The 24,374-nt window shown below is 43.2% G+C and overlaps 1 long non-coding RNA gene across 1 annotated transcript in view; it reads left to right on the top strand.

Annotated features, from left to right (window-relative positions):
* The window catches only part of LOC107518709, a 94,016-nt gene that overhangs the window by 47,287 nt on the left and 22,355 nt on the right, over nucleotides 1-24,374 (top strand). The window contains exon 2 of the long non-coding RNA XR_001598940.2: nucleotides 14,044-14,141. This is a non-coding gene — a long non-coding RNA (uncharacterized LOC107518709). The remainder of the gene's footprint in view (nucleotides 1-14,043; nucleotides 14,142-24,374) is intronic.

Below are 24,374 nucleotides of genomic sequence, written 5' to 3'. Positions count from 1 at the left end.
CAGGAGGCCAGGGACTTGTGATTGGCATCTGAAGTGAGAGGTAGTCTTGTGGGGCTGAGCCCTTGATCTATGAGTTCTGATGCTAACTCCAGGTAGTTAGTGTCAGAATTGAATTAAATCGTAGGATACTTGATATACAGAAAGTTGGAGAATTGGTTGTTTATGTAAGAAAAAATCCCATGTATTTGGTATCAGAAGAGTTCTGTGGGGAGAAACAGATCTTAGTAGTAGTACTCCAGCAAGGAAGCCATTGGCTTGAAATGCCTTAGGGCCTGATGTGTCTCTGATATAGGCAGGGTAAACAGGGACAACGGAAAATGGGAATCCGGGCATGGAGAGTAAGGGGCAGATTCTGAACCAAGTTGCTTGCTGTGTGGCTTTTCATGTCTCCACCATATATCCTAGCTCCTCTGTCTATGATCTTTTCCGCTTTTACTCCCACTGTTAATCATTTAGCCCCATGTTCCACTCCTAATTCCTCAAAACAATCATCTGACCCCCTCACCTTTTCATACCAGGGCTTACCAGGTTATTTCACTTCAGAGCTGTGGTTGGAAGGCTTGGAATCTCATCATAGAATATGTGTCTGTGTATAATAAAAAGAGTAGCTCACATCGATGAGGGATTACTATGCATCAGGCACAGTGCTCAGTGCTCTTCACAGATTATCTCCTGAATATAGTCCTCTAAATAACCCCAACGAAGTTGGTTTTAATATTTCCGCATTGTGTAGATAAGGTAACTGAAGCACAGAGGGGCTAGATAACTATTCAGTGGTAGAACTAGGATTTGTATCCAGGTAGACTGACTTCAGAAGCCATAGCTTGTAAGCACTTTTATACAGCTTCTGAGGTAGGGCTACTCCAATAAGCAAGGGTAGTGGGCGTGCAGGCAGCATGTTTGACATATGGAGTCCAAATTTGTCCTGCAGGAGGCAAGACAAACAAATTTGATATCAGAGTCTTCCAGCTGTTTTGTGAGTGCTCCTTTAGGAGCTGTGAATGGGTGTGGTGTGAAAAAGGCTTCATTGCCATTTAAGGTTGACAAACACCAGAGAGTATATGGCCCAACTGTAAAGAAATGGCTTTGCTCTTTGTTGAATCCAGAGATTCCCAAAATTATCTGAGCAGAGAACTCATTCTTTTCTCTGCAAGATACCTACTAATATACAATAGACCACTAGTCCAGGACGACTGGTTTTGGAAATGCTTTCTTATACTTACTGTCCACCCCACCACCACGTAGTCCCCTTGAAGTAATAGCTGCTTTTAGGATGGCAGCTAAGATTTCTGCAGAGAGCAAAAAGTGTTCAGTGTCAGACCAGACTGCAACAAGAAGATGCTAATTAACCGAGGTCAGGTAGTAGCTGACGTTCCTAAGCTGCGTGAAGAAGCCATCCAACAGAGTTGGGTGGTTTATTTCTTGTTCTCATTTCCCCTTGTCACTGCTCTTGTCTAGACCCTTTACATGTCGAGTTGGGACTGTCAAAACAGCCTCCTGACTAGTCTCCCTGACAGCTGGCTCTCTGCTTCAGTCCATTCTGCACACCTGGCCAGATCGGTCTTCCTAAAATGCTGCTTTGAGCTTGTCACTCTCTTGTCCCAAATGTATTAATTCAGCATTCAAGACAGTCCTGGTTGACCTCGGCCTACCTTCTCTGCTCCCTCCTTGTATCCTACATTCTAGATGAAGTTAAATCATTCTGGAACCCCTCTGTGCTCTGTGTGGGCTACTTTCTCTACCCAGTGCTTGAAAAGCTCCCTCCCACCTGTCCTGTTTCCTGTCAGAATCTTGTATTCTCATTCATTCAGCAAACATTTATTTTGTGCCTCCAGTATGCTAGGTCCTGTGCTAAAATAAGACACAGCCCTTAAACTTAAAGAGCTAAGAAAAACAGATGAATACATGCAGGGTGATGTGTGCTATGATATAGTGATATACAGGGTTTCAAAGGCACAGCCAGCACCTATCCCTGCCTGGGGCACAGGAGGCAAGTCAGGATAGGCTTCTTGGAGAAAGGGATGTTAACACTTAAAGGGTCAAAAGGTATTAGTCATTTGAAGGCATGTGGTGTGCCTGGAAATGACCAAGGACATGTTGGGTACCCAGATCTTTGGTGGAGGGCAAACTGGACAGTTTCTCACTAACCTCAGGGAGATTCCTCAGAGAGAATCCTCAGGAAGAATCTCAGGCTGATTGTGTTGGCCTGGGGAAGACAGGTGAGGGGAAAGCACCTGTACTCACCAGGAAAGTGGAGTCTAGGGCCAGGAAGAAGAAAGGACAATGACTGACATGCTCTCTGCTTCCTATGGTTCAGCAACCTACCCTCCCCCCAAACCCCCGCCCCCAAGCTTTCAAGTCTCATCTAAGAGATGCCACTGGAGCAGCTTGGTTGCCAGGGGCAACCCAGAAAGGCATCCTCATTCTAAAAGCAATCACTGAGGCCCTTTGCCCCAGGCTCTGATAGACATCAGGCAGATCTCGGTTGGTCCCATCTGGAAAGTGACAGGACATGGTCAATGTGCTCAGGTGGGTCTGAGTGAAGGGTGTGGAAGATAGCTCTTCCAGCCACTCAGCAGAATCCTGAGAAAAGAAAGGACTTGAAAAACAGATGGTATTTTAACCCACTCGAATACTCAATATGAACAACATAACCTTGTTTTTCTGAGACACAGCCTAATTTACTTTAGGCCTCAGGCTTAGTAAGTTACCAGTGACAACCTGCAGGTCTGATGCTGTGTGTATGTAGGTGTGTAGGGCTAATGAGATTGCAGAAGTGGTGAATTTCTCTTGGTCAGTTTTCCAACTCTGTTGAGGTTGTCCACCCATAAGTTTTTCCTTTTTCTGAGTCAGGCAGGATGTGTGATCTGGGAATATGGGGGTCTGTCTTGGGGAGAAAGCAGAACTTGTAGGGGGAGAGAGAGAGAGAGAGGGAAGGAAGGAGGGAGGGAGATCCTTGTGCAACTGACAAGTAATTTGGTTTACCAAGTCTCCCTGCTTCTTTCTCTGGTTCCTGCTGTTCTGCCTGCTTGAATTACCTGCCTCTCTCCTCACAATGAAGGAAGCCTGCACTATGCAGATTTAAAGTACCTGGGTTTCAGTTTCTACTCTATGATTTGAGCACTGTATTCAATCATCCCGAGCCTCAGTCTCTCCACCTGTAAAGTGGAAACAGTAACAACCGCTCTACCCAATCACAGGGTTATTGAAAATATCAAGTGAAAAAATGTATGAGATGGTGTTTTGTAAACTCTAAGTAGTAGTAGTAGTAGTAGTAGTAGGAGGAGGAGGAGGAGGAGGAGGAGGAAGAAGAAGAAGAAGAAGAAGAAGAAGAAGAAGAAGAAGAAGAAGAAGAAGAAGAAGAAAAGAAGCTGCCTATTATTGAGTGCTTACTGTGCAATTGCTGTCCTCTTTAGTCACACTATCTATTTTTAATCAAGACATTATTTTTATTCAGATCCTCTCTGTCCTTTAAGACTCAGCTCACAATTCGCTTTCCCATGAGAATGTCTTTGACACCTCTTACTCATGTTGGTTCCCAGCTTCTCTAACTAGTTTGCATCATCTAGGTAAACCCATCATTATTTCACAAGCTCAAGTTCTCTCTCCCCAGTTGAATTATACCCTCCTTCAGGGTAGGGACTAGGTTCTCTACTTTAACTTGCCTTCCTCAAGATACTGAACACATAGTAGGTGCTCTAGAAAATTTGAGATTGAAAATTTCTGGCCACACAGTTATTGCATAAGTTGAGAATTCCCTACCTTTTACAAAGCAAAGCCCTGGGTGTCGAGTTATTACTCCCCGTCTTTGCCACCAGGAAAGGACTCATCTGCTCCATTTAGGTTATAGTCACCATCTTTTCAAAGCCTTTACCAAGCTCTTTAGATAGAGAATTCTGATTGCAAGACATGCCTCTGGAAATGCTAATCATGTTCCCCCTTTCCACTCCCCTTTCATGCCCTTGTCCTGCTCCATACCCTTCTCCATGCTCATACAAATATATACAGCACATATAGATGAATCCTATTATTAAAAGATAGTAACTCCTCTTCAAGGTCAAGAGGATAAGTAAAGAAGAGGCTAGAGTTAGGTGTTAGGAATGACTTCTCTCTCTAGGGCAGAGATTCAGGAGCAGGGGTATGTGGACAACTAGGGAGCCTTTAAGAGGAGACTCTCCTTCCTAATTTCTCTCTAGCATATCTCAAATCACTGCCTTCTGGCCCAATGTACCACCAGCAAATGAGCCTCCTTTCTCATTTTAGGACCCGCCATGTCCAGTCTAGCTTTAGGGCCTTTGTACTAGCTGTTCTCACAACCTGGAAGCTGCTGCTCAGAGATCTTTGCCTGGCTGGCACCTTCATATGATTCAAGTCGTCTTAAATTACAAGTCTTTCTTGATCTCTCAATTTAAAATAGCTTCCTTGCAGGGAAAATATAGACTATACACATGTATCTGCTTTTTATATGAATACATTTCTCTGGATGGATGCACGAGAAATTAACATTTGTTGCTTATAGGGAGGGAGGGAAATTGGATAGCTAGGAAACAACTGGGAGAGGGGCTTCTCCGTATGTCCTTTTCTATTTTCTCTTTTAAATTTAGAATCATTGAATATATTATCTATTCAAAAAATTAATTAAAAATACAAAAAAGAGAAAAAAGAAAGAAGCTCCTGTTGGACATTCTTTATTAATTTATAAATTTTATTTACAAAACTAGTAGTGGGCAAATTTACCCCATGGGCTGTAGTTTGCTGATCCTTGCTCTATCATATCATCTTATTTGATATTCATTCTGGGATTTACTCGTTTCTTGTCTTATCCCCACTAGAATGCAAGCTTCATGAAAGCGAGGTGCGTTTCTGCTTGTTACCATCATATCCCTTCACCTAGAACAGTTTCTCATTATAGTAGGTGGCCAATAAATACTTGTTGAATGACTGAGTAGTTGAAAGAATCATGTTTGTCTGGACTGAAGGGAAGAGCAGCCCTATTTGGAAGGAGATAAGATGAAATAAACTTTTGATAGCAGCCCTTCCAGGAGGAACACAGTTGACCCCTTACCCACAGTTTTCCTTTCCACAGGTTTAGTTACACACAGTCAACTGCGGTTTCAGAAATAACTAATTCATAAGTTTTAAACTGTGTGCCGTGAAATCTCACACCGTCCAGCTCTGTCCCAGCAGAGATGGGAATCGTCCCTTTGTCCAGCGCATCCATGCTGTATATGCTACCCTGCCTGTCCCTCAGTCTCTTAGTGGCCATTTAAGTTATCAGTTTGGTTATCAGATAGAGAGAGAACACATTCACATAACTTTTATTACAGTATATTTTATAATTGTTTTATTTTATTATTATTTTTATCATTAACTTCTGACTGTGCATAATTTATAAATTAAACTTTATCATAGGTATCTACATATAGGAAAAAAAACATACTATATATAGGGTTATATATTCTATCCAGGGTTTTAGGCATTCATTGTGGGGTCTTGGAACATATTCCCTATTGGTATGGGGACAACAGTAATCTGTAGTGTAGTCATTCTCAAGGAAGCCCAACCCATAGTTCTTGCCTCAAGTAGCTTCTGATGCCTGTTTCTTGAAAGCAGATTCAAAATTGAAACCAAGTACTTGTCCTCCTAGGACATGTTCCAGAAAGTAGAGAAACCAACAGAGTCACCACTTTTCAGTTTTGGAAGAAGAACACACACACACACACACACACACACACACCTAGGGAAGCTACTTAACTGGCAAGCCGAGCTTTGTAAATAGTCGCCCTTGAAGGAATAAGGGAGCAACTCTCACTGCCAAAACCTGTGGAGAGGGAGGAGCTGGGGGATGGGGAAGGAGGGAGTTTGGCACATTATAATTTAGGCAACACATTGCCTTGAATAAACAGCTTGCATCACCATGCGCTGATTAATTTTTTAAAAATTTCTGAATCAGCACATTCTCTGCATGTCCAGGGTTCAGCTTTTTGCCACCAAATAGCACACTGGTCAAGAAAGTATGGGGTCCTGAAGGAGAAACAGCTTTAAATGAACTGCCCATGCCACTAGGCGCTGCCTACTCAGGGCAGGGCCCTGCTCCAGGGGAGCTGGACCCAACAAACAATGCTTAGAGATTGAACAGAGGGTCGGGAGACCCAGGCTGCATACTTTTTTTTCTCCCTTGGAAGGTCAGCAGACAGGTTTCTCCTCTCCTAACTCCTCCAACTCTATCTTCGCTTCCAGCCATGGTCTCACACTTACTCAGAGGCAAATGGGAGGGTTCCCAATGGAGTTCTCTGGAGAAGCAGTGGAAAGTCAAGCGTTTTGGAGCCACCCAGGGGTAGGCGTGAATACTGGCTTTTTCCCTTGCTGGCTGTGTAATCTTGATCAACTCACATCAAATCTCTCAACCTCAAGTTTTCTCAACTTTCTCTATAATAACACGTGTGGAGTTATTTAAATTAAAAGAAAATAATGTGCATAAAATACAAGGAATAGTGTAGATGCTCAATAAAGAGAAGGATTTAGGGAGATGAGAAGGCAATGTACCTACCTAGCAGAGGCTAGGAAGAAGAAGCACTGAGTCTATCTTAGACTGGCTATCTGCAGCTGAGCTCATAAAGCCCCATTTCACACAGTTGAGAACTTTTCGACTTTCTTGATGAAGGTCTAGCTTGGCAATGTTGGGTCCTCTATATTGCAGCCTTGTATTCATCTGGATAAACTGGCTTTCTTTGGCTGGTTCTTCTAGAGCTTTAAGAGAGCTTCGAGTGGTCATTGAAGCCTTTCTCCCTTCATGTAGAGGGCCTCCCTCAAACAAGCCCAGGACATCGACTGCGCCTGAGAGCGCTAGAAGCCACAGCCTCTGGACTGTAGCCCATACTTCCTCTGTTCTCTAACTAGGACTTGAGTGTGTTTTCCAGGGCATACTTCTGGAGCCCTGTGACAGAAGGGTAGGTGCTGTGAGTGGAGACTACTAAGGAGAATGTTGAGTAGTCTGCTGGCCCTGTCACTGATGTTCCTTCTGTTTGAAGTGCCAAGTGACAATATACTAGACTCAAGACTTGCCGTTCTCTTATACCACATGTATACCCAGCACCCAGCAGCATTCTCTGGCCCATTAGAAAGGAGAGGGATCAAATGAGGGGAGACCTGTGTCATGTGTTGCTTTGCATGGATCTGTGCCAGTGTGACATGAGATCTCCTACTGAGTGTTACTGAATGTATGGCAGTGTGTGTGTGTGTGTGTGTGTGTGTGTGTGTGTGTGTGCGCGCGCGCACGAGCGCGTGTGTGTCTATATGGCTGGGTAGGGGCATTGCCAGCTCTGCGTGTATGCAGATGCTCTGGGAATGTATGAAGTTCGGCACTAAGGGGGCTTCTAGTATTTGTGTGTAGTTTTTTCTCCCTCCCCCACAGCCTTCTTGTTCCTGGAGGGGGAGCTGTAACTCTGCCCTCAGGCTACCTAGCTGCTTCCTCCCCCCCCCCCCCCCCCCCCCACCGACCCACCAGCCTCTCGTTTTGTCACAACAAGGATCTTTGGCAGAAAAGGAGGGCGCGTGGGTGCTGCAAAGAGAAAAATACCCCAAAGTTTCAGTAAAATGATAAGAGAGATGCCAGCACATAGGGAGCAGGAGCCTTCTGTTTCTCACAGCCTGCACTGCTGGGCTGGGGGACATACACCGCAATTTTCTTTCCTTCCTTCCTCCTTGCTTCCCTTCCCTCACAGTGTGATATTCAGGAAAGGGAGTACTGCAGTGAGGGGAGAAAAGCAACAAAGATGATTTTCCTAGGAACCAACATTTTCTGTAACCACCAGAAGACACAGCCTTAACCTCTACTTGCTTTGGGCAAAGTGGGGTGTGTGTGTGTGTGTGTGTGTGTGTGTGTGTGTGTGTGTGAAACAGTATATGTGAGTGTGTATATCTGTGAGTGTGTTGTTAGTACATGAGTGTGAGTGAATATGTGTGTGTGTTTTGCAGGGGGTTGCTTTAAAGATAAAGGGCAGGTAGAACAGAAATCAGCAAGCATAGGGGTTGACTATGTATCTGCCTTGGATAGCCCACCCACGAATAATTGAAAATGGACAGTATTTGTGCAATAGGTTGGCCATTACCAAATATTTTGCAAAATGAAAATAAAGACATATAAAAGGAAAAACCTCAAGATAGATGTTTTCCTTCATGCTTTAGAAATTAGGGCATTTCATTTAAGTAATGGCTCCTTTTAGATAGGGTAAAACCTCATTTACTCAAAGCTTATGAATACAGTTTTGTGATCATTTCACGTAATAAAGGGCTGGAGTTCATTTTAGAACTATTTGCTTACGAAATATTTGAGTCTGTAAACATATAAGATCCCAATGGGGAATGTTTATTCCACTCAAGAAAACAAGTCACTTTCACCTCTTTGAAGTATCTATTTGCATTCCAACAATATAGTACTTATAAATCACTCCTTTCTAGCAATTCATTAAAACAACTCCTAGAGGCAATACTTAAAAAAAATAGTAAGGCTGTATTTCTTTATTTAAAAGCCTATAAGGGGATTGAACAGTTTATCTGACTTATTGATGTCTATTCATATACGATCATAATAACTTCTAACATTTATTGGATGCTTATCATGTACTAGGCACTGCATTAGATGCTTTACATATATGTTCTCTTTTGGTCCCTCCAATCAAGGAGGTACTGTTACTTTATAACTAAGGCATAAAGAAGTTCAGTAGCTTAACCAAGTTCACGTAGGTAGTGTCAGGACAGAACTTAAATTCGGGTTTCGACTGAAGTCCCAAGCCTTACCCCACATGCTGTATTATGTACCTTTATATTTACTGCCCAAGAATGTCAAAGCATGCCGGCAGGAGGAACACTATGAGGTGCCTACAGAAGGGCTGTCCCACAGAAATCTTGGCTCCTGTTTCAGACTCAGTGTGCAGAGACAGTGCCTTGGTATTTGGGATCAGCCTATCTTGGAGAGGATAATTCCTGTTGCTGGGGTGGGAGAGGATTAACCCAGCTTGGTTATGGCCCATGAATTCCCTTGGGATTTTTCAATTCTCTCTTGGAACAGCAAGTTTTTGTAGGGTCATTTCCCATAGATGTATAGCCTGGGAAACTGACATGAGGAAATCAACAAATATAAAGTGTATCACAATATATGTGTTTAGCCCTGTGATCATCAACCTAGCAAAGAACACTTTCAGAAAGTTCTAGAACAGTACAGGACTTTGAGGTAAGGTAATGACCCTGAATTCCCTCCAGGAGGGGTGAGGAAGAAGAAGCAAAGGCAGAAAAGGAAGGTGATGGGAAAAGGTAGAGGAGAGAGTATGAGGGGTATGTGTGACAGGAAGGAAGTATACAACCCAATGAATAATGGAGAACGGCTTTATTACTTTGACTTTTTGAAATAAGAACTGGCTTATAAAGGTGGAGAGGGAGTAACCAAGGAATAAATGAAATTAGGAAGGAAATTGAACCCATCATTTGTGGCCTGCTGACGAGCAGATGTCAGCATGCCCTCAGCCTTTTGCTTTTTTCAGTGTTTTTCTAGAGATAAATGTTGGAACTCAAAGAGGTTCCAGTGGGGCTTGTACTGAAAACGCAAAGGCTCTAGGATATTTCGGTTATGAGAAAAGAGGGCTGGAAGTTGAAGACGAGTCAACTAGTCCCTGGAGGATTTTTTTTTCACATGAGCTATTTCACTATTACCACCAGATTTAACTGCAAAACTGAAGGGAGATCAAGTAAGAACTTATTTTTAAAAAGAAGATTATAAGATGCTGCAATCTCTACCAAGATGACTCCAGGGATAAATTGGTTGGAGGATCTAGCATAGAAGGAGTTGCAAAGAACTTCACCAAGCCGTTGAGAAGCCTAGCAGAGCAGAAAATACATGAAGCAATCCTGTCTTCACGACTTCTCTTAGAAGAAGCCAGGCCAGGGAGCAGGCGATAGAGAGGAAGCCTGGCTCAGGGACCTAAGCTGGGAAAGCAGCCCCTGTGCTGAAATTATTGAGAAGTTCTCTGTGAAGACTTATTTTCTGCAAGGGGACACAGGCTGAGTGTGCACCAGCCAGAGACCAGGCATCCTCATCCAGAATTCTTTATTTGACTCACCACTGCATGCAGCCAAAAGGGAGCTATTTATTAACATTTGGGAGAAGTGGACAAATATCACAGCTTGATAGGTTAACCAAGGTCTGCAGCCCCCTTGAGATGTACAGGACCAGAACAAGAGCAGTTTTTCCCCTGGGATAAACCCTGTTGACTCAAAGTCTACATGACGCAAAGTCCTGCCTTAAACAGACAAGATTGAGAGCCTAGAATGGAAAGACAAATTTTGTTGAAAGCTTTGTTCAAAAACTGTACTTGTTGAAAACTTTTGGGGGTTTATGGGAGATACGTTTTAAAAAGATGAGATTGCTCCTACTCTCAAAGGAATTAATGTGTCTTCTGATGGGATTGGCCCCTTCTTCTGATGACTGTTTCCTCTTCATTGTTTTCATCTATGTGATCATTTACCTCTAAACTCTTTCTTCTCATCTTTGTTTTCTGGCCCTTTCTTTCTCCTTTTGATCATTTTCCTCTCTAAATATCTTTGTTCTCTCTCTCCTATGTGGTCTTCCCTAACCTCTGTATACTTTGTCACTTGATCTTCCCAACTTCCCATCTGCCCTGAGGTGATGATAAGCTGGCTGAACCTTTGATTCCAGATTGCTGTAGGACCCAGGGGAAGTTAAAATTTCGTGGCTGTGCAAGTGTATCTGGTAGTGGACAGGCACCGGTATCCCCGAGTTCCCAGAATTTAGAAACTAATCTGTCAGAGGCATTGGAGCCTGGGTCAGAGGGATCTTAGCTATGTCCTAACTATATTAAAGATATGAGTCAGAAAGAGCATCCTGTCCCTACTTTTTAAGTGTAATGGCTAAAAGATATGGGACAAGTCAATGTGAAATTGATCAGGGGTAACTCAGTAAATTGATAATAATTAGGAACAAGCAAGGAAAGGCCATAGGAAAAGATAATTTTATGGGTGAGATATTATGTTTTCTCAGATTTTATATTTGTTGAGTGTGTAGGAGTGATCAACACACCCAGACTCTACTCACTCTTCAGTTATAACATCAATTTCAACAAAGATCTAAATGTGAAGCCTCAACCCAGACTCTCTTTTCCTTTACTGAGCACTAAGGCTCCTGTTGGTGCTCTCTGCACTGGTACCTTCAATAGGTTTGTGTGAGTTTGTGGGGAAAACGACACCTGAATTTTTCTTGCTCAGCCTCCTCAATAAAGGTAGTGAAGAATGCATTAAGGTTTTAAGTTAGGGAGTGGGATTATCTCAGATGACTTTTCATATCCTATGGGAGAAGGAACCTGAATTTACTCTGCTAATTCACAGTTGCTTCTAACTGTGGACTGCCCAGCAAGAAAAGGTGGATTAGCTGGTTGGTTTGTCTTTTTCTTTCTTTCTTTCTTTTTCTTTCTTTCTTTCTTTCTTTTCTTTCTTTCTTTCTTTCTTTCTTTCTTTCTTTCTTTCTTTCTTTCTTTCTTTCTTTCTCTCTCTCTCTCTCTCTCTCTCTCTCTTTCTTTCTTTCTTTCTTTCTTTCTTTCTTTCTTTCTTTCTTTCCTCCTCTCTTCCCCCAACCCACATTCATTCATTTATTCACAAATGGTGCCAGACACTGGAGATGTGAGAATGGAAAAAGTCATGGTCCCTGTCCTCCAAGAGGCACAATCTTGTGGGGGACACAGACATAGATATAATCAAAATCCAGGTTGGTGATTGCTATTGTACAGGTAACATGTGATCTCAGAGGAGGAAACAGCTAACATGAAAGAAAGAGGCGATTAAGCTGAGCCTTCTTAAGAATGAGTTAGGAGTTGGCCAATCTGAAAGGAAGGAGAAAGCAGATTCCAGGCAGAGGGAATAGGAATTACAAAGGCACAAATGAGCATGGAGAATGGGGAGAATGGTCAGTTTAGTATGAGTAGAGTTTAGAGACATCTTGTGAGAGTATCTGAAAAGGAAAATTGTGAACCAATTGTGGAGGGACTGGTGTACTCTGCTAAGAAGTTTGGACTTCATCACAAAGCAGTGGGGGAACTACCAAAGGCTGTTAAACAAGGGAGTAAGATGGTCAGCTCTTTACTTTATAAAAGAGGTCACAGACTATAGTTGGGGTGGAGACAATTTGTTCCAGGATCCCATATACAGTAGGACATCTATCTCTTATCATGGTCCTAATCCAGGGAATTATTTTCTTCTTGCATTCTTCTCTTTCATAAAAATGTTATGAGCACTTATCGTAAACCAGGCCTTGAGTTAGGTCCTAGGAAAAGAAAACACGAATGAATACAAAGCACTCCCTGCTCAAAGGAGCTCACAGTTTGGTTTAGTTCTTCTCAAACTCCATATTGGAATATTCCCCAATCCATTTCACTACCATGATGAAATGAGAAAAAAACAAGGACAATGTAGTGAGTCTTTAAATGACTATATTCAACATGAAATCTTTCCTCTTCAGTGTGAGGTTATATTCATATGTCCATACTTTCCTGAAAAGATGATAGTAAATGGTAGTTTTTTGGCATGTTTGTTTTGTTTGCAGCTTACTTACTTGGCAATATGAAAAGTCAGCAATCTTTTGTCATATCTCAAATATTGTGTGTGTGAGGGAGATTTACCGTTAAAGGTTAATTTCCTCATTTCAATGGTGGGACTAAGCAACGGCCTTTTCACCCACAGGAGTAGACCTATACCAGGATGTGGATTTATACCAGACAGGACTGAGACAAAGGCAAGCTCTCTTGCTACTTCCCTCCTTTCCTAGACTTGGATATGAGGGAAGAGGAGAGTCCCTGGTCCCAAGAGAGTCAGGATTCAGCAATTTTCTCTCTAGAGAGTGGCTGTTCCTCCCACAACATAGAAGTGATGGCTGATGTTTGAGGAGCCCATGGCCCTAGGAAGTTCGAGTTTATCTTATTTGGTTGGATGAAGGATACAATTCTACAGAGAGATCTAGCAAGTGTAACAGGAAAAGCTGGTGAAATAGGAATGGGAGGCCCTAGAATGAGGAGCCTCTGGCCCTGTCTTTTGTAGGATAAGGAATGTAGTCACCAGCTTTCATCAAAATTAGCCAAGCATTCAGGGTTTCCATGGCCCAGCCACCAGCAACCCACTCAGCAATCTCTGCTTACTCAGCACCACTTAGATAGCACCTAAACTCACACTACAGTGCTATAATAAGGCTGCATCATTATAACTTAGGGTTTGTAGATTTAAACTAATTCTGGAATCAGGGGACCAAATGGAGAAAGTCTTGTTATTAGGTGGCAATTTGCTTAGTGAGTAGGATGCAATGCATGCTTGAAATATAGAGGTTGGGGAGCCACTACTCTCATGGGAGAGTTAAACATGAAAGCAATGATTTCAGCACAGTGTAATAAATACAGGTACAAAGGCACAAAGAACCAGGGTATGAAAGAATGATAGCTTTAGTATAAGTAGAGGTAAGGTGCATCTGGTGAGAGTATACGAAAAGGGGACTAGAAAGGAAGATTGGAGCCTGATTATGAGGGACCAGACCAGGAGTAAATTCTTAGGAAGCAGAATTGCCACTGGTCCAGGAACTAGGGATGTTGGGGGAGGCATCTTGGGAAGGATTTCTTGCTTAGCCCTTTGCTTTAAGTCTCTCTTCTCTCCTTCCTTTCCTCCTGCCCCACATTTCCCATGTATTACAGAACAGGAACATCCTCAGAGCCTGCTGCTCTAATTACTTCATTCCATTTTAATTCTGCTGAGTTAGGAGCCTGCGAACTCAAGAGGAAATTCACACAAAACACCCACCAAATTGAATGTGTTGGCATTTTAGAAACACATCTGACCCTATCTGCCCCTTCATGTTCCTTCCTCTAGCACTGCCTCGACCAGCCTCAGATTGAAAGAAAAATCAAGAGTAGGATATGCTGATGGGAAGAGGTATGATAACTGTGATGGAGTAAGATGTTGGGTTTGACTGACTCTTTTGAATCATTACTTTTGCAGAGGGAAGAGAGGACAGGACGGAGGCTTTCCGATGGTGGGGGCTCTTCCTGGACACTTTTGGAAACTGATGGGGCCCATTTCTGCAGCTCCAAAATACTGTAAGTATATGTGAGTCATAATGTTTCTCTTTCCTAGAGATACTTATGGATTAGGAGAGATGAATACTTTATTCTAAGTTGTTTGTTCATGAAGGTAGAATGACTTCTTGTAATGAGGGGACTGCAGTTTGTAAATCAGTAATTCTCAATTTTTGTGGTCTCAGTATTCCTTTACACTCTTAAAAATTATTGAGGGCCTCTCAGAACTTTCATTTATGTGGGTTATCTATCGATATTTACTGTATTAAAAATTAAAACAGAAATTACAAGTATTTATTTATCCATTTAAAAACAACAATAAACCATTATATATTAACATAAATAACACATTTTGGTGAAAAATTGATAAGATTGGCATGTTTTACATTTTCACGAATCTCTTTAATATCCAAAGGGGTACACATTTCTACTTCTGCATTCAATCAGTTTCAATATGTTTTGGTTGAAATATATGAAGAAAATTTGGCCTCAAGGAGTTAGGAAAGGGAGGAATATTTTACCTTTCAAATAATTGTAGATATATATTTTTTGATACTACACCAAAACTCGACACATGGTCATTTCTTAAAGGTTAGTTGCAATGTGGAATCTGAAACTGTATCAATCAGTTCCTACTATATTACATTAAAATTTATTAATTTATCTTGCACTTTGAATAGATTTTATAAGATCATGTGTTGGTCATTTAAATAGTATAGATTCTCTGAGTCATACAGATCTTCCTAATGTTGATACATTTCATTATATGATATTTTAAAAGTCACATTCATTGTCTCACCATCAATCTCTTTGGAGAAGTCTTTAAGCATTGGGAAGCTGTCAAGTTCATGGTGGCAGATACAAGTGTTCCAAAATTCTAATTTTCTCTTGAAAGCTCAAATTTTATCATTGGCAACAAATGCTTTGAGTTGTTTTCTTTGAAGTGACAGGCTTGCTTTGTTCATTTTTGGGAAACTGTCTGCCAAACACTCAAACCTAAATAATCTTAGTTTGTTTTTCAGTCATTCTTCGAAGAAAAATAATGTTCCATGAAAAAAGAGGTTAGTTCAGCTTGAAACTCAAACAATTGCACATGTGCTTTTCTTGGAGACAATTGTTATAGTTGGAACACAGCAGAAGCACTTTATGTGCACTTTCTATTTTGTCAGACAGATTATTAAACAAACTCAGTTGTTGAGATTTGGTAAAAATTAATAGTTTTTGCTATTTTATTAAGAATATTCCTAAGTAAAAATAATTTTTTTTACTGCATATGTGTTGCAGTGAAGAGTTCAAGGACTGCTAGTACAGTTTAGTGCCACTGCTTTGATTTGTGTCAAGGTGTAAGCTATTTCACCCACTGTTGCTTTTGCACCATTAGTGCAAATGTCAACACAGTAAAAAAAAAAAAAAAAAAAGCAAATAATATCTTAATCGAGTTAGGAAAATCGTTTTGACCTTGTGGACCCATAGGGTCTTGGGAAGCTCTCAAAGATCCATGAGTCATACCTTGAGAACCACTGCCCTAAATGATATGTCCAAGTTTCTCAGGGTTTGACCCTAGGTCCTCTTTTCTTCTCATTCTCTACTCTCTCCTTAGGTGAACTCATCTACTGCTTTGAATTACCTCTGAGCAAATGACCCATATACTTGTTATCTCGATCCCTGACCTCTACCTGGAGCTCCAGACCCATATATCCAGCTGCCAATTCAATTTCGGCACATGGATGTCTCAAGGGCTCCTAAGGCTTCACTCTTATTTTCTCTTCTATCCAGTTATATAAATCGGAGTTCTTGTCCTCATCATATTAGCCTTCCCCTCTTATCCAGTCAATCACCAGGTCTGAATTTTACCTCCTAAATATACTTGGAGTCTATAACTTCTCTCTCTCTCTCTCTCTTTTTTTTTTTTTTTTTTTTTTTTTTTAGGTAAGGTAACCTTTGGTTGACTTTATAGATTGCAAGGACCTTGTCAGCTTACAATCCCTTATAATATTTTTTTAATTTACTTTTTACGCCTCAGCACCTGGTCTTCCTAGGTACTAACCACTCCTGACCCTGCTTAGCTTCCGAAATCAGATGGGTAAGGCTTGTTCAGGGTAGCATGGCCGTAGACCATAACTTCTCTTTATCGCCATCATCACCACCACCAAAGCCAAAGACTCCATTCTCTCTTTCTAGAATCCCATAACAGTCTCCCTATAATCTATTCTCCTGATTGTAACTGAGTGATGTATTCAAAACACAAATCTGACCATGCCAAAACCCTGCTTAAACCCTTCAATGACCTCCCATTGCTCTCATGATGAAGGTCAAAATCTTTAACGTGGTCTGACTCCCCAGTCTAGGTCAGGTTCTTTGGTATATGCTCTCCTAGAACATGTTCCTGCTCTTCATAATGTTTATCATGATTTGTACTTATATATTCATGAGTAGGATTGTTTGATTATTGCCTCTCCCTGATGAAATTACAAGTTTCATGAGAGTAGACATTTTATAAATATTTAATTGTTGAGTTAATGAGCAAATGAGGCCTAGGAAAACTCCTCTGGGCATAGATTAACCACTGAAAAACAAGTCTTTTGTCCCAGGCCCCTGAGTTGGGGGAAGACCTATTTTTATTTCTGTTGTCTCTTAGGATTTCAAAAAATGCTGCCTTGTCCTAGGCTTTCCATCAAAGTGTCTTCCTAAGCACAGGGGCACATTTATCTTCCTTTTGACATAGGAGCCCTCTTTGCTCCCCATCATTCATGCTGCCAATGGCCCTTGGAAAAGGTTAGCTCGCAATCCTGGCCCTTCAGGCATATAAAGGAGGACACCTCATCTCTCTCCTACTAGGTGTTTGGTTAGGAGGCATATTTTAGCAAGAGAAAAGAAAATATATCAAATGGAGTTGCCAAGAGGGAAACAAAAGGAGAATGAGTCATGATGTTTGTCTTTGGGGAGACTTTAATCTGCTGCAGAAGACAGAACCCTATCTTGGTGGTGGTGGTGGTGGTGGTGGTGGTGGTGGTGGTGGTGTGTCAGTGTGTGTTGTGTGTGTGCATGTTATTTCATTTTGTTTTGTTTTGTTTTAGCTGAGAACCATATAGCACTGGAAGTGGCCCTTCCTACAGAAGGGAAAAGAAACTAACATCTATTATGCACCTACCAACTACTTTGAATTTTGTTTTTGCATTCAGCCTCTACAACAACCCTATGAGGTTGGAATTATTGTTCTATTTATATAGATAAGAAAACCACTGAGGCCCAGAGAGATTAAGCAACTCGTATAGAATATTAAACCTATTTACCCATCCACTCCATAGCCCCGTTTAAGAGATTCTGTACTGGCCAAAACTTGGCTTCAGGCCACAATATATGCCACATTACACAGACCCTCCCCGGTTTCTTAAACCATCACTTAACCACTTCCACCCTTCTCTGCCCTAGGTGATTAGACCACAGGAAGGGTCTGACCAAGGTCAGTCAGTAAGTACCTAGGCTGGTTAGTCATCTCTAATTTAAGGCCTGGTGGGAAAAAGACAACTGGACCAATCAGATTCTTTATCTTAGAAACCTCAACCTAAAGCAAAGAGTTCCCTGGCAGCAACCAGAGCCTGGAATAGAAGCAGACTTGCCCAGTATGTTTGAATCCCATGAAGGGAAGTCGGAACCTGACAAGGAAGAGCCATGGCTTCCAGCTGCTAAGGAGTCTTGAATCTAGATTCCTTCCCAGCTTCAGCACCTGTCCTGTGAGAGACCCCACGTGGCTTCTCATGTATTCTAACACTAATCTTCTATGTCTGAGCTAACTTGTCCCATAAGAGTTGGACGTAAATGGATATAGAGCGAGAGTTAGAATCTAAACCCAAGCCCATCTGATCCCCCAGCCCACGTTCATTTCATTATTCCACACTGTAGAGGGGTGAGTCTGAGCAGTCAGGAGCCCAACTCCTTGGGGATGAACAGAGTCACCTTTGGAGAGAAGTGCCAATTTAAAGGAGGATGTGTGAGGGACCCTCTCTTGCTGGGTTCTATGAAATAGTCAAAACACTGATCAAGAGTGCCTGATTTTGCTTTGAGAAATATAAACCATGCTGACCAGAAGCCCTTTCACTGCCAGCCACAGTTCAGTGTGCGATATAGTGTGTTGAGTTATTAGTTGTCAGTGGCATTACTCAGCAGAGAGCACAGGCTTTGGAATTGGGCAGACTGGGATTCAAATCCTCTTCCTGTCTGCCTGTTCTCAGGAAAGCAGCACCTCTTTCCCAATCTGTTCCTCAGTGTCTTCATTGTAAAATGGAGATTTCTATCTCAGAATAAGGATTGTAAGAGATAAATATGTAAGTTAGTGTTTAATGGGTATAGATTTTTAGTTGGGTAAGATGAAAAAGTTCTGGAGAAGGATAGGTAGTAATGGTTGCACAATGTGAGTGCACTTAATGCCACAGAACTATACACTTAAAAATGGTAAATTCTGTTATGGATATTGTACATTAAAAAAAAAAAAAAAGACTTTACATTGGTCTCCTATGTAGCAGGTGCCTTATAAATGCTGGTTTCTGTCTTCATCCCTTGTTGCAGAAGTCAAGGTCCAGTCAATCCCAGTGCCCTTAACCCAAAATAATCCTCTGGCCTTTCCTTCAAGACGCTGAGGCATGGGGCCCACCACAGTCCCCTACTCTAGAGAGCTGGAGGCCCACTGGGGCAATGAAGTAAAATTCACAGACCTGAGAGAGCAGGACTGCTGTGAGACGAGCACTTTCCAGGGCAAGAAGCCTGGATTCTTGAGGCTGCTGGGAAAGAAGAGAGCTGAGTCTGAGATTTTACCAAACTCTGCCTCAGGATGCCAAAGCAGCATCTGGGGATCTGACTGCTGAGATTCTATCTCCTGGAGAGAGGAGTGCCGGGGAGGCTCCTCATCAGGGAAGAGTGGATGGTTGAGCTGCATCTCTGCTGGAAACTCCAGAGTTGTTCTGGGAGGGCTGCTTTCTCTCTAGCCATCAGTTTTCTGATTATGCCACTAGCAATGCTTACTGTGCACTGTGCGGAGCTAGCCTGGTGCCCCTACCCCTTCCTCACAGCAGCCTCCCTGCCTTCTCCAAAACAGTGCCCATGCTAATGTGATAATGCCATGATAATGGCCAGGAGATGGCTTCAGCTAACTGATCAGGCCCTTTTGAATGGCATTGGAGGCACTCCCTTTATTCTCTCTGTTGAAGTGGCAGCCAGGGCCCAGGGCTGGAGCACAGGGGCTGGCTGGGAAATTGCATCTGAGAAAGCACTGAGGGGGAAAATTGGAAGTATCAGAATTTCCCAGATTGTTATTCCAAAGGGGCCAAACATCGTTAGCAGCAGCACTAATTATAATCCAGGAGAGTCAGGCCTGGCTGCCTAATCTGCCCAAGTTGTTCTCGAGAGTGGGCTTGGGAGCCAACAGGGCAGAGGCACTGCTGCAGGGAGGCCTGGACTCTGGAGCCTGGGGACTTTAGAGAGAAGAGGCCACAGGGTCATTCAAACACTTGGGGAAAAGGAGCTGAGTAAGGTTTAGTTGCTGGGTGCCCTCATGCCCTTCAGAATGCTTGGTACTGTGCTAGAAAGGGTGGAGGTTAGATTGCTGGAATGATTCCTACCTGTCCAGAACTCAGAGTTGTCTCCATTTCCTGTCTTCTCATTCTCTCTTGTCTTCCACACTCCACTGAAAATTCTCATGTCAACGCCACCAGTGTCTTCCCTGTTGCCAGAGTTCATCCCTTCATCCTCATCTTACTCATCCTAGTGGCAGCATTTGACATGGATGATCACTCGTTCTGTCTTAAAACACTCTCTTCATTTGGCTTCTAAGACACTCCTCTCTCTGTTCTCCTACCACCATAGTTTCCAGGCCTGGCTCCTTCTCATCTCCCTCATCAAACCTCTGTTATCAAACCTCTATTCTTCTTTATCTACTCTCACTCCCTAAATAATCTCATCTATCTCAAGACATTAAAGCCAGCTGCATGTTGATAAATTTCAAGTGGATTTCTTCAGCTCCTGCATCTCTCCCCTGAATTTAGACTCATATCCAGCTGCTACTTGACATCTCTATGTGAATGTGTCTCATAGTCAGTCCTCTTAAACTCACTGGTCCCCCAATTTTCTCCAAAGGAATAAATACAATTCTATTCTACCAGGCCCCATGCTTTGGAGTCATTCCTGGCTCTTCTCTCTCTTTTTTTTTTAATGCTCCCTTATCCAATTCCTCAGAAAATGCTGTCAGTTCTGCCCTTTGAATTATTGCTAGAATCTGATTATTTATCTCATTATACCACTCCCACCATCGTCAGAGCCACCATTCATTACTTGTTTAGGCAATTGCATTTTGTCACATGGCCACACTTAGCTGCCAGGGGAGTTGGGAAATGTAGTCCTTTTTCTGAGCAGCCTTGTGCCTAGTTCTTTTGCAGTTGCTGTTCCCTCGGCCTGGAACATTCTCCCCCCCAGATAGCTGCAAGTCCAGCTGCTTCACTTCCTTTAGGTATCTGCCCAAATACTACCTCCTCAGAGCAGCTTTCCTTGACCCCTACTTTCAATCTGTTTCTCCCCACTTCGACATGAGATCTAGGGTTCAAACATAGCAGGCTTGCTGTGCATGCTTATGGAATGAGTGAAAGGATGAAGATGGCAGTGCCTGGACTCTAAGGTGGCCGGAAGGAGCTTTTTTCCTAATTAGTTCAGGGACGACCCATTTCTTGATCTCTGTTGTGGTCACAGTTTGGAAGTAGAGATATCTTAGTTTCTTGCTTCTGGGTGCTCCCTTCAGTTCAATTTATTAAGTATTCATTAGCCGTCTAGTGTGTTAGGTATTTAGTACGGTGACTATAAAAGGAGAATAAGCTTTAGACCAATACTGGCCCTCAGAAAACATACAGGTTGGTTAGGAGCCTAAAACTTGTCCTTTTTGTGTGTGTGCAGGTATGACCATTTAGGTACAACATAAAAGACCAGTGGCTCCTTTCTTTCTTTATTGCAGCACCGTGAACTGGTGTGGTCTAGGTGGGGGAAGAGAGGAGGATATGAAGACAAGCTGCCCCATCATAGTTTATAGTTCTAGGTTATGGTGGTCTTCTTTCTCTTCCTCCCTAGGGAGTAGGGCTTGGCTCATTTCTGATCTGCTTAAGAAACAGTTTGAACCAGTTCTCATTCAATGGATGAAGGAAAAGACATAAGATGAGTAGGGTAGCCAGAGACTAGGGAGATGGAGGGGAAGAATGGGAGTCTCAGTGGGGCTCAGCTAGAGGACAGGTAGCTCAGAAAAGCAGGAAATACATTACCTGAAACTATTGTTCCATTATCCTTTCCTGCTCTGGACAAAAAGCAAAAGGTCAGGGTTGGTTATTCTCCCCAGACTCCTCCGCTCAGGGCCACTTAGATACTGCTTTGACATTTACAGCCTGAGAAGATCAGAGGCCTCCTTTGAGGCCTGGTTTTGAATTTCCACTTTGGAAAAGTTCCATTTTTTTTCCCTTTTGGACAAGACTGCTTGTTGTTTGTATCCCCTCCTAATTCTTTCTCTTTCAACATTTCCCTTCCATCTGAGAGGTACAGCCAGGAGCAGTGGTTCTCAAATTTAACTGCATTGAAACCACATGGAGGGCTTATTAAAACAAGATTGCCCATTGTCACACTAATTCAGCACATCTGGGGTGAGGCCTGAGAATTTACATTTACAGCAAGTTCTCAGACGCTGCCCCTGCTGCTGTTCCCAGCCACGTTGGGAGAACCACTGGCCTGGAGCAACTAATTTGAGTCAATAGGTGTCCCACCCCTGATCTTCCACTGCAGTCCTTTCCTTCCACTCTGCAAACCACAGGGAAGTGGGCCTTGAGTTATCACAAGATTAATTCAAATTAGATGTCAAAGATTTCCTGACCCTCAGGGTTGTTGGCCAAGTCAGTCCCAGGAATCCCCCTCCCTGTAAGTCTTTGGGAATCTCCTCCTCCGTGCCCACATGTCTAGGTTAGTGAAGATCTATTGTCTGCTGTGCCTCCTCCACCTGTATAGCCCTATCTAGGGCAGGGAATCCCTAGACCTGAGAACTGTGGAAACTGTTGCAGGTAGGGGATGGGAGAACAATAGATTCAGAATAAGCAGAGGGAACCCCCCTCCCCTCCTGTACTTTTATTTCTTTGAAATTAAAATATTTGTTTCTTCCTGTGCTTTGCTGATGGTGATGTCTGGGAAACCATTTAGGCTTAATGTCTCCAACCCATTAGCAGCCTAGCATGGGGTTCTGCTAATCAGGTTTCTTAATGGCAGCACTATAAAGAGTGAGGTAGTGAGTGTCTGCACCAGCTTCCCAGCCTCAGCTGGAGAGGAAGCATCTAGATAAAGATCAGGGCCCAGATAGTCTCAGAAGTATCCTGAGAATGATTGATGCCAGTGTAGGAGACCTATCTAATAGTAAGCTGGTAGAGATGTCTGAGAAGGCCCCCTGGTCACCTTAGGTGAAATAACAAAACCCCCACTCCTACTCTAGCCTGCTCTCTCCTCACATTAGAGGACAATGGGCTCCTTTGGAAGCATATTCCTGTACCAGTGATCCTTACCCAGCATTTATTGAGCACCTCTATGCATGAAATTCTCTCTCACATCACCTGCTTCCCCCTTTCAAAATCCAAAATCCACAGTTTGTTTTGTCACCAAATAGGTGGTGAGGGCCTTTGGCCTGGAATCTAGGGAATCCCTGAGGACTGTTTAGCTCTAAGACTGTGAGGTTCTGTGTTGGCTGCAGAGAGGAGGCTATGCCTTGAATCCAGTCTTGAAGTTTTGTCTCTTGTTCCTCTTGACATCTCATGGCGCTTTGGGTCCTACTAGATAACTCAAACTATTGGCAGTTTCCACAAGATCCTGGTAAATATTACCCTCCCCTCCCCCGCCCAATGAAACACCTGAGAGAAAAGGCATGGAAGGAGCCAGCAAGTGCCAGTGACTGGTTCATGCTCACCCTCCCCTTATTTCTGGGGACTCCAGGGCCTGAGACAGGTTGAGTACCTCTAATGGGGATCCCAACGCTGGACCTCAACAGCCATCAGAGTCACAGGGCTGGACAATGCTGATTTTTCTCCTTCCAGGCAGGGGGAGCCCATATGGACACCTGTATTCCAGGCTACCAATAAGCTGCTGGTTGGCCAAGAATTCAGGGTCTCCTCTTTCCTGCTCTGTCCATCCTGGCTCCTCAACCTCAGGTCTGAGCCATGGAGAACTCTCTCCAATCTGCTGGAACAGAACATCACAAGCTGCTCCTGCTGTGGTCTGGGCCACTAGCTCCTAGCCTGCTGCTGCTGGCAGAGGACTACGATGTGAGGAATCAGTCTGCAGCATCCCTCCACATGCCAGTCCCTTCATGGGGGGTGAGGGGCCCATTTGGAAAGAATCACATTTGAAACAGGCAATTTAGAGTGAGATGGGGAAAATGAAAAAAAGGGAGAAATGCTAGGTTGCCAAATGGGCAAAGCCATGTTTAAGCCAGGCCACATTGTGCCTACACTTTCCCCATAGCCCAGCCTTCCCACATGGCCTGTTCAGGCCCATCTGCTCAGCTCTCATCCCCTCTCCTGCTCCTGGGCCCTGGGGAAATGCCAGGATTTCTCTTCTCTGTCCCTTCTGCCTTTTCAGCCCCACCTGGCCTATCCCTAAGATGTATAAACTTTTTAGCTGGAAGCTGGCTTGGAGGCAGGCAGTATAAGCAGGGTAGGGGCTAGAAATATAGGCTTGAGCTCATGATCCTGTGTTCTAAAGTCAAGGGTAGGTGGGCATATTTAGCAACTGAAATGTCACCTGCTTCCTGGCTCCCTTCCCTACCGGGATATGATCTCACTGAAGCTGGCTTTAGAGGTGGAAGACCTGTGCTTGACGCAGATCTGTCCCTTTTCTACCTGGTAGCTTTGGGCAAATCCTGTCCAAGTTGACCCCTCTGAGTTTCCACTTCCTCATCTGTAAAATTAGGGTGTTAAATAAGGTGATTTGAGAAGGAATGAGTAAACCTAGAACTGCAGTAAGATCTTAGTTATCCTTCTCATGTCCTGTTCCTTTGGGTCCCCATGGATGCTAGTCACACTGGAGAGACTCTTGGCTACCTGAGGAGGTAGGATTCTCCCAGGAGGCAGCCCCACCCTGCCCATGAGCAGCCAGAGCCCTGAGACCTCCAGGAAGGGGTGTGTGAGCCCACATCTCTTGTTTTTCCGGACGACTCAAGGGAAGGGTGGGTGGAAAATAACTTAGGTCAGAGGA

Source organism: Rousettus aegyptiacus, unplaced genomic scaffold (genome assembly GCF_014176215.1).
Source record: "Rousettus aegyptiacus isolate mRouAeg1 unplaced genomic scaffold, mRouAeg1.p scaffold_m13_p_7, whole genome shotgun sequence".
Lineage (NCBI taxonomy): Eukaryota > Metazoa > Chordata > Mammalia > Chiroptera > Pteropodidae > Rousettus > Rousettus aegyptiacus.
The sequence above is the reverse complement of the archived record's forward strand: the minus strand, read 5'-3'. Positions and strand labels throughout refer to the sequence as shown.